Source organism: Nicotiana tabacum, chromosome 13, assembly GCF_000715075.1.
Source record: "Nicotiana tabacum cultivar K326 chromosome 13, ASM71507v2, whole genome shotgun sequence".
Classification (NCBI taxonomy): domain Eukaryota; kingdom Viridiplantae; phylum Streptophyta; class Magnoliopsida; order Solanales; family Solanaceae; genus Nicotiana; species Nicotiana tabacum.
The window spans coordinates 130,606,058-130,614,029 of NC_134092.1; positions in this window are offsets into that span (position 1 = coordinate 130,606,058).

A 7,972-nucleotide genomic window follows, 5' to 3' on the forward strand; every position below is an offset into this window, starting at 1 on the left:
TCAAGCAAATTAACTGACGACACTTGATTAATCGATTATACAGGCCATAATGTACAACAATTATCGACAATCAATCAGAAGAATAAACATATGTGATTCGAGTATCATTTGACAGAAACAGTGAGTTGTAATACAACCAACTAATTGACGAAATTAATCACATAGATTATACAGTTTACAACATATACTTAAATAAACGATCAGAAGAATTCGACCAAATAAAAGGTCATTGAAGATGGATAAAATCAATCGATGAAAATTGAAAAATCAGTGAAACTTAAACTAAACAAATAAACAGATATAAACACAAAATAGAACAAAAGAAAGGAAAAATACCTTAGTGACAAAGATCAGAAACAGACGACCTTGGAACCAACTTGGATTTGGACACTTGGAGGTCGAACAGACCTTAGTCGAAGTGTTCTCAATTAAGAACACTTCGATTAAGGTCGATTAAACCCCAAATTCTCACTTAATTTGGACGGATTCCATGATTTGGAATTTCTAGGGTTCCGTTTTTTTTTCGATTTAGGGTTCGAACGTTTCTAGGCAGATTTGAAGGGAACCAGTGGTGGTTTAGGGGTGAGGGAGGTCTGGGGGTCACCTGGTATGAATTTGGAACGGATCGGGGTAGGTTCATGTTTGGCTCGACTCTTCAAACGAAGATTCGAGGAGTTTCAGGAATATTTGAAGCAAACGGGTACTGGATCTGTAATGAGGGTGGTCAGATGACTTAGGGGTGTTAATTTGGTAGTCATCGGAACAAGTGAGGTCTCAGACATACTCTTTGATTGAAGATTCGAGACATTGGGTAGGGATTCGAGGGAAACTAATACCAAATCTGGAAAGAGGATGTTGTGGGGAAGCTATGGTGTAATTTTGGGGTCGATTGGACCACCGGAACCGCCGTGAGGCGATTTCCGGTGCACGGTGGCTAGCGGTGGCAGACATGTCTGGTCTCTGAAGATCAGAGACGAAGGTGGAAAGGGGGGTATGGCTTTGGGGGTGTGGGGTAAGGATTGGGCTTATATATGGAGGGGTTGTTTTGATCTTAGCCGTTAGATCAATTAAGGTCAACGGCCAAGATCAAGGGTGTTAAACTACACGGTGTCGTTTTGTTTAAACAGGGGGTTTGGGTCGGTCTCAGATGGGATTGGGTCGGGTCATGAAGGAAGGCCAGGGAGCCATTAGATCAAAAGCAATGAACGGTCCTGATCAAACACACCTAAAACGGTGTCGTTTCAATTATGCAGGGGTTGAACTGGACCGTTTGATTAAAACAAATCAACGGCCCAGATTTGAGACTCAGAAATGACGTCGTTCGAGTCTTCTGAGGGACTGGTTGAAATGGACTGGGTCTTTTGAATGTTTGGGCCTGATTTTTGGGTCTAAAATTTTGGCCCAGATCTGATTGGCCCTATTTTTTAACTCTTTTCATTTTTTTTCTTTTATTTAACAATTTAAACACAATTCCTAATTAAATTGTAAAATCCAAAATAAAACTACACAAATATTAATTAACACTTACAACAATTAGCACACAAATTAAGACCTTAAAAAAATCACACAATGACAACAAATAGAATAAAACACATATTTTTTATGATTTTCCTTTTAGAGTCAATTAATGGTTTAATTAATTCCTAAATGCATAATTAAATCCTAATTATGTATGTAATATGTATTATTATTATTTTTTTTGTATTTTTCAATTAACTACAACAAGGTAAACATTTACGGACAAAAACACAAATAATTATCCAAAAATGTCACACAAATCCTAAAAATTGTACACCAAGAGAATTTTGTTTTATTTTTTATTTCTTTTGGAGTAGTTTTCGTGAAGCAAAAATCACGTGCTCACAATAACTTATAAAATTCATATCCGAACGGTACCCCCTATGAAAAATATGAGTGTTAATACAAATCCAATTAAAACATAAAATAAACAATGCTAAAGCGTAGAAAAATTGAAGTTTACCAGTCGTCTTGTGGATTATATAAAGTCAAAAAATTATTTTGTGGCTGCTCATTCGCCGGTGGTGACAAGTTTAAATCAAGGAAAGCTCTTTCATCAGCAATCTGTCTGGCGAAAACTGCTCTAGAATAACCACCAGATGACTGGGGGTTATCCCTACTATGCACACCCTCATTATTGGGAACATCTTCAATCTTGACGTATATTTTCAATAATTTTATTACAATAAATTCCCTGTATTCATCCGGAATCCGCAAAAAATCTCTAAGAGTTTCATCATCTTCGATGTTAAACTTAGAATAATAAGCAAACCCCTGCGGAGTCTCTGAATACGGAAATCTACCGGTTCCTTTAAGGTTAACCGAATGCTTCCTCACACTCATCGTTTTACGTAACAACGATATCAATTTATTGTACTCCATTGTAAGCGGCAATTTAACATGACACTGTGGAGGTGAGCTATACCTCACTGAGTTATTCTCCAGCACAACCTCACCCCCTCCCCCAATGAAACCATTATTTTGTCTCTTCAGACATTATAAAAAAATGATTGATAAGAAGAAAAGAGAAGTATGAACGGAAGTTTTGAAGAAAGTATTGAATGGGTTTTGATAAAATTGAAACGCCTTTAAATAAGGCAAGTCCGAGCCTGGGGTGCAGAATTTTTTTATGTAAAACGCAGTATAATACCACGTTTTATGTATTTAAATTATTGTTATGTTAGTTATCCGCATAACACTTATTGGTGGGCCCAAAAATCAGAGTAAAACGCAGTATAATAATACGTTTCAGTGTAAAATGCAGTATAATACTGCGTTTTACACTAAAAATTAATTCTCTGCAGTCCTGCAGAAGTGGGCCCAAATATAATAGGGAAATGTAGTACAATACTGCGTTTAAGTTAAACGCAGTATTGTACTGCGTTTTCCTAAAAAAAAATTAATAAAATGTAGTATAGTGCGTTTAACTTTAATGGCTAACTTTCCATTAAAACGCAGTATTATACTTCATTTTATGTATTTATGTAATTTTTTTTAACAATAGAAACGTATTTTGTGCCAATTTTGGCACTATTTAAGTTTCGAACTCTGAAGAGTGAGGCAACAAAACGTGAGGGATGGGGGAGATCGTGTGTGTGTGCATTGTAACGTGAGGGAGTGGGATTCAAACGTGAGAGTATTGTGGGGTAAAATGACGTCATGGGGAAGGGTTTTTTTTAGGGATAAGGGCTGATAGGCCTAGCTAGGGTCTCTTTTTTTTTAATTAAAAATAATATTATTTTATTTACTTCTTTTTAAAAAAAAGTAAAGTAAAATACATAAATAAAAATATGGACCCACTTCTTATAGACAAATAAAAGTAAAAGAAAAATTAAATATTTTGCATAAAATTTAAATAATAATAGGAAAAGATACCATAGCTTACTTATTAAAATTTTAATTAAAAGAAATCAGATATATATTTTGTATATTTTTATTTTCTCTATACAAATGGAAATAGAATAGAATTTGGGTGTGGTCAAAAATTAGGTGCACGGGGTTGAGCTTCATGTTGTACTTTTTTAGGATATAAAACGTCACCTGCAAATGAGTCAAATGGTCCTCTGTGTGCAGGGACTTAACTAGCATGTCATCAATGTAAAGTTCCATAGATTTGCCTATTTGATGTTCGAACATTTTATTAACTAGGTGTTGATACGTGGCTTCTGTATTCTTTAGCCCGAAGGGCATTACATTATAGCAATATGTATCATACTTTGTGATGAATGAAGTCTTTTCCCCATCCTCTGAGTTCATTTGAATATGATTGTACCCGGAGTAGGCATAGAGAAAGGTAAGGATCTCGTGTCCAGTCGTAGCATCGATCAATCGATCGATGTTGGGCAGTGGGAAAGAATCTTTAGGACATGCTTTGTTCAAATCCTTGTAGTTTACACACATTCTAAGTTTATTTCCCTTTTTAGGGACTACCACTATGTTAGCTAGCCATTCGGGATACTTTACTTCCCTAATGGATCCTATTTTGAGAAGTTTGGATACCTCTTCTTTGATGAATGCATGCTTTACCTCGGACTGAGGTCTCTTCTTTTGCTTCACCATTTTAAATCTGGGATCGACACTTAGCCGATGGGTAGTTATCTCCGGTGGGATTCCTGTCATGTCTAAGTGGGACCAAGCAAAACAATCAATGTTATCGATAAGAAATTGAATGAGTTTTTTTTCTGAGTTTGGGGGTTAACCCCGTCCTCAGGTATACCTTTCATTTTGGGAGATGCTCGATCAATATGGCCTGCTCAAGTTCCTCGACCGTGGACTTCGTCGCATACGATTCTTCAGGGACATTGAAGGCTCGTGGGGTGAGAAAATCTTCTTCTTCGTCCTCAACAACCTATTCATTGGACACTTGTCCCCCTGGCTCAACTGAGGACATGGGCTGTGATTGCTATTTGGCCACATGTTCGTCCTTTGACTTTTTTGATACGGATAGTGCCGATACCGGTGCCAAGTCATGCACTACAAATATCTCCTTAGCTACATGTTGCTCTCCATATATTGTTTCACGCCATCCTTTGTTGGGAACTTCATCATCTGATGGAGGGTTGATGGCACCGCCCTCATGATATGGATCCATAGCATTCCAAGAAAGCATTATACCTCATGTCAGATTTGATGACATGAAATTTGGTGTCTTGTATGGTTCCGGCCATGTTGACTGGGAGGATGATTTCTCCCTTTGTTGTTTCACTTGCCATGTTAAAGCCATTCAAGACTCGAGATGTTGGTATGATTTGATTAAGTAATCCGAGCTGCTCCACGACCATTGATCGGATTATATTTGCCGAACTACCTGGATCCACGAGAACACATTTAACTTGAACTTTATTTAAAAGGATAGAAATAAGCAATGCATCGTTGTGAGGCTGAGATAAGGCCTCGATGTCTTCCTCGATGAATGTGAGGGCGTCCTCGGGCATGTAATCCCTAGTCCGTTTCTCCCTTGTGATGGATACTTTGGTACGCTTGAATATAGGTCCTTGTGGGACGTCGACTCCACCGATGATCATGTGATGATATGTTGAGGTTCTTCAGGTTCATTCTTCCTGCCTGCATCACTCCTCCTAAAGTGATTCTTAGCCCGATCACTTAGGAATTCTCGAAGGTGGCCACATTGAATAACCTAGCCACTTCTTCCCTTAACTGCCTGCAATCTTTGGTCCTGTGCCCATGAGTACCATGATATTTACACATCAAGTCGGGGTTCCTCTGAGAAGGATCGGTCTGTATAGGCTTGGGCCATCTAGTATCTCTAATTTTGCCAATGGCTGAGACGATCCTCAAGGCATCGACGCTGAAGTTGTACTCCGATAATCTGGGTGCCTCTACCGGTCCTAAGTCCCTATCAAACCCGGTTTTACTCATGAGTCCCCGGGAACTTTGACCTCGACCTGCTCTTTGATCATTTCGAGGTATGTTACGCTGTGACATGTTCCCTCGATCCTCGACATACGGCTGATATCTTTCCTTATTCGATCTCGACCCCCTGTCTGCATTTCCTGACTTCCTTGCTAGTAACCTGTTTGGATAAACTGAGCCCGAGGGGGCTCCTAACTGATCACCCTCGACCCTAATTTTTTATTGGTACCTATTATGTACATCCACCTAAGTTACAGTGGGATACTCGACCAAGTTCTGCTTCAGCTGCTTCGAAGCTATCGAACTTTGTTTATTTAGCCCTTTAGTGAAGGTTTGTACGGCCCAGTCGTCGGAGACTGGTCGTAACTCCATCAGTTCTGATTGGAAACGGGATACAAACTCCCTCAGCATCTCGTTCTCCCTTTGCTTTATTTTGAATACATTGGACTTCCTTGTTGCAACTTTTATGGCACCAGCATGTGCCTTCAAAAATGAGTCTGCCAACATGGCAAACGAATCAATAGAGTTCGGGGGTAGGTTATGGTACCAAATCACGGAACCTTTAGACAGAGTTTCCCCAAACTTTTTCAGCAAAACATATTCAATCTCATCGTCTTCCAAATCATTCCCCTTTATGACACAAGTGTATGTGGTGATGTGCTCGTTGGGATCAGTGGTTCTGTTGTATTTCGGGATATCTGGCATTCGAAACTTTTTCGGGATGGGCTTCGGAGCCGCACTTTGGGAGAATGACTTTTGCACGAATTTCTTCGAGTCTACTCCTTTCAAAATTGGAGGTGCTCCCGGTATTTGATCGACCCTTGAATTATATGTTTCCACCTTTTTGTCATTTTCTTCAATCTTCTTTTCTCCGGTCTCAATCCTTTTGGCGAGATCTTCGAGCATTTTCATAATCGTAGGGTCAGTCCCCAAGCCACTTTCATCGGGCCTCTCTAGTGCTGGTTCAATACGTCGTGTGTTCACTGGTTTAACTGTGTTTGGAATTCTATTCTGACTCTGAAGTTGAGCCATGGCGACTTGTTGGGCTTGCAACATCTCGAATATCACCTGAAGGCTGACTCATCCTTCTTCCATTCCTCGTGTTCTTTGGCCGTCGGGCCAGGCTTCCTTGTGGCATTCCTTACGGGGTTTGTGCCTGCGTCCGTATTTAGAACGTTGTGTGAACTGATATCAACTGGCTCCATATTTGGCACTCCCTCAAGGTTTATGGGTGGTACACCGACCCCTATACCGTTGTTTTCTACAAGACCTTCGACGACGTGAATAGGTGCATTCTGTGTGCCAGACATGTTTAAGCCTGAAATCAAAGAATCTTTGATAAGAAAAAGTATGAAGAATAACATGTGTTATCAGAAAACTAGCACTAAAATAATCACTATTATCTTTAGCCCCACGGTGGGCGCCAAAATGTTTACCTCGAAAAATGGGAGTAACAATTAAATGTGATTTGTAGTTCTAAAGATATGTGATTTATTCTAATACTAGTGAATATACAAGTAATATTGGGTTTAAGTAAGAAGAATTGATGAACCAAACTAGTGTTGCTAGAGCAATGAGGACCTCGAGCTCGATTTTTTTATGGGCCTCGAGGTGAGCTAAGAGCAATGAAATATGAACAATAAAGTAAAAACAATAAAGTTGATGAACACTTCCTGAGCACGGTAAACAAGAAAAGTTGAGTAGAATATTCTATTGCAGTGAATAATGTGTCTTTTACAAATGATTAAAGTCCCTTTTATATAGGAGGAGAAACCCCCAATATAGTACATTCCTAATTGTGATAAAAATTCTATTGGTACAGGTGTATAATAACCTAATACAGACATGTACCATTTCGTACAGATCTTATCCTTTAATGTATGCCCTGATCCACGTGTCCTTGAGAAATTCTTGCTCTTTCTTGAGTGTCCTCGAGATTGTACTGCCCTCGATGTAGGTCGTGTCAGGCCTTCGATCGGCTTCCTCGAGGTGTGTGTCCTTCAGCCGGGTCCGACCCCTACTTCGAGTCTCCCGGATTCGGACTCGTAGTCCAATTTAAGACTTCAAAATCGGGCTCTTTGATTTTGACCGTATAAAATTGGATTATTAAACACCTAATGATCTACATGTTATTAATATATAGATATATGACATATATGATTTCTTTTTATAGGCATAAGTCATAGATATATATGAGAAGGACGCCTTGGCGTAACTGGTAAAGTTGTTTTCATGTGACCGGAAAGTCATGGATTCGAGTCGTGGAAAACAACCTCTTCCATAAATATAGGGTACGGTTGCGTACAATAGACCCCCGTGGTAAGGCTGTATACAATAGACCCTTGGACCTTGCATATAGCGGGAGCTTAGTGCACTGATCAACCATCTTGTTTTAAGTATTTATATAAACACACATACATGTATGAGAGGAGTATGTTCCAAGTTATTCTATTAGAGTACACTGCTGAGAAATTATGATATGGAGATCAGTGCAAGAAAGGTAAAGGCAAAAGAACATATTCATCCGCCAATAGCAATAATATTATTGGAATCATATTAACCATAACTGACTACGACATTG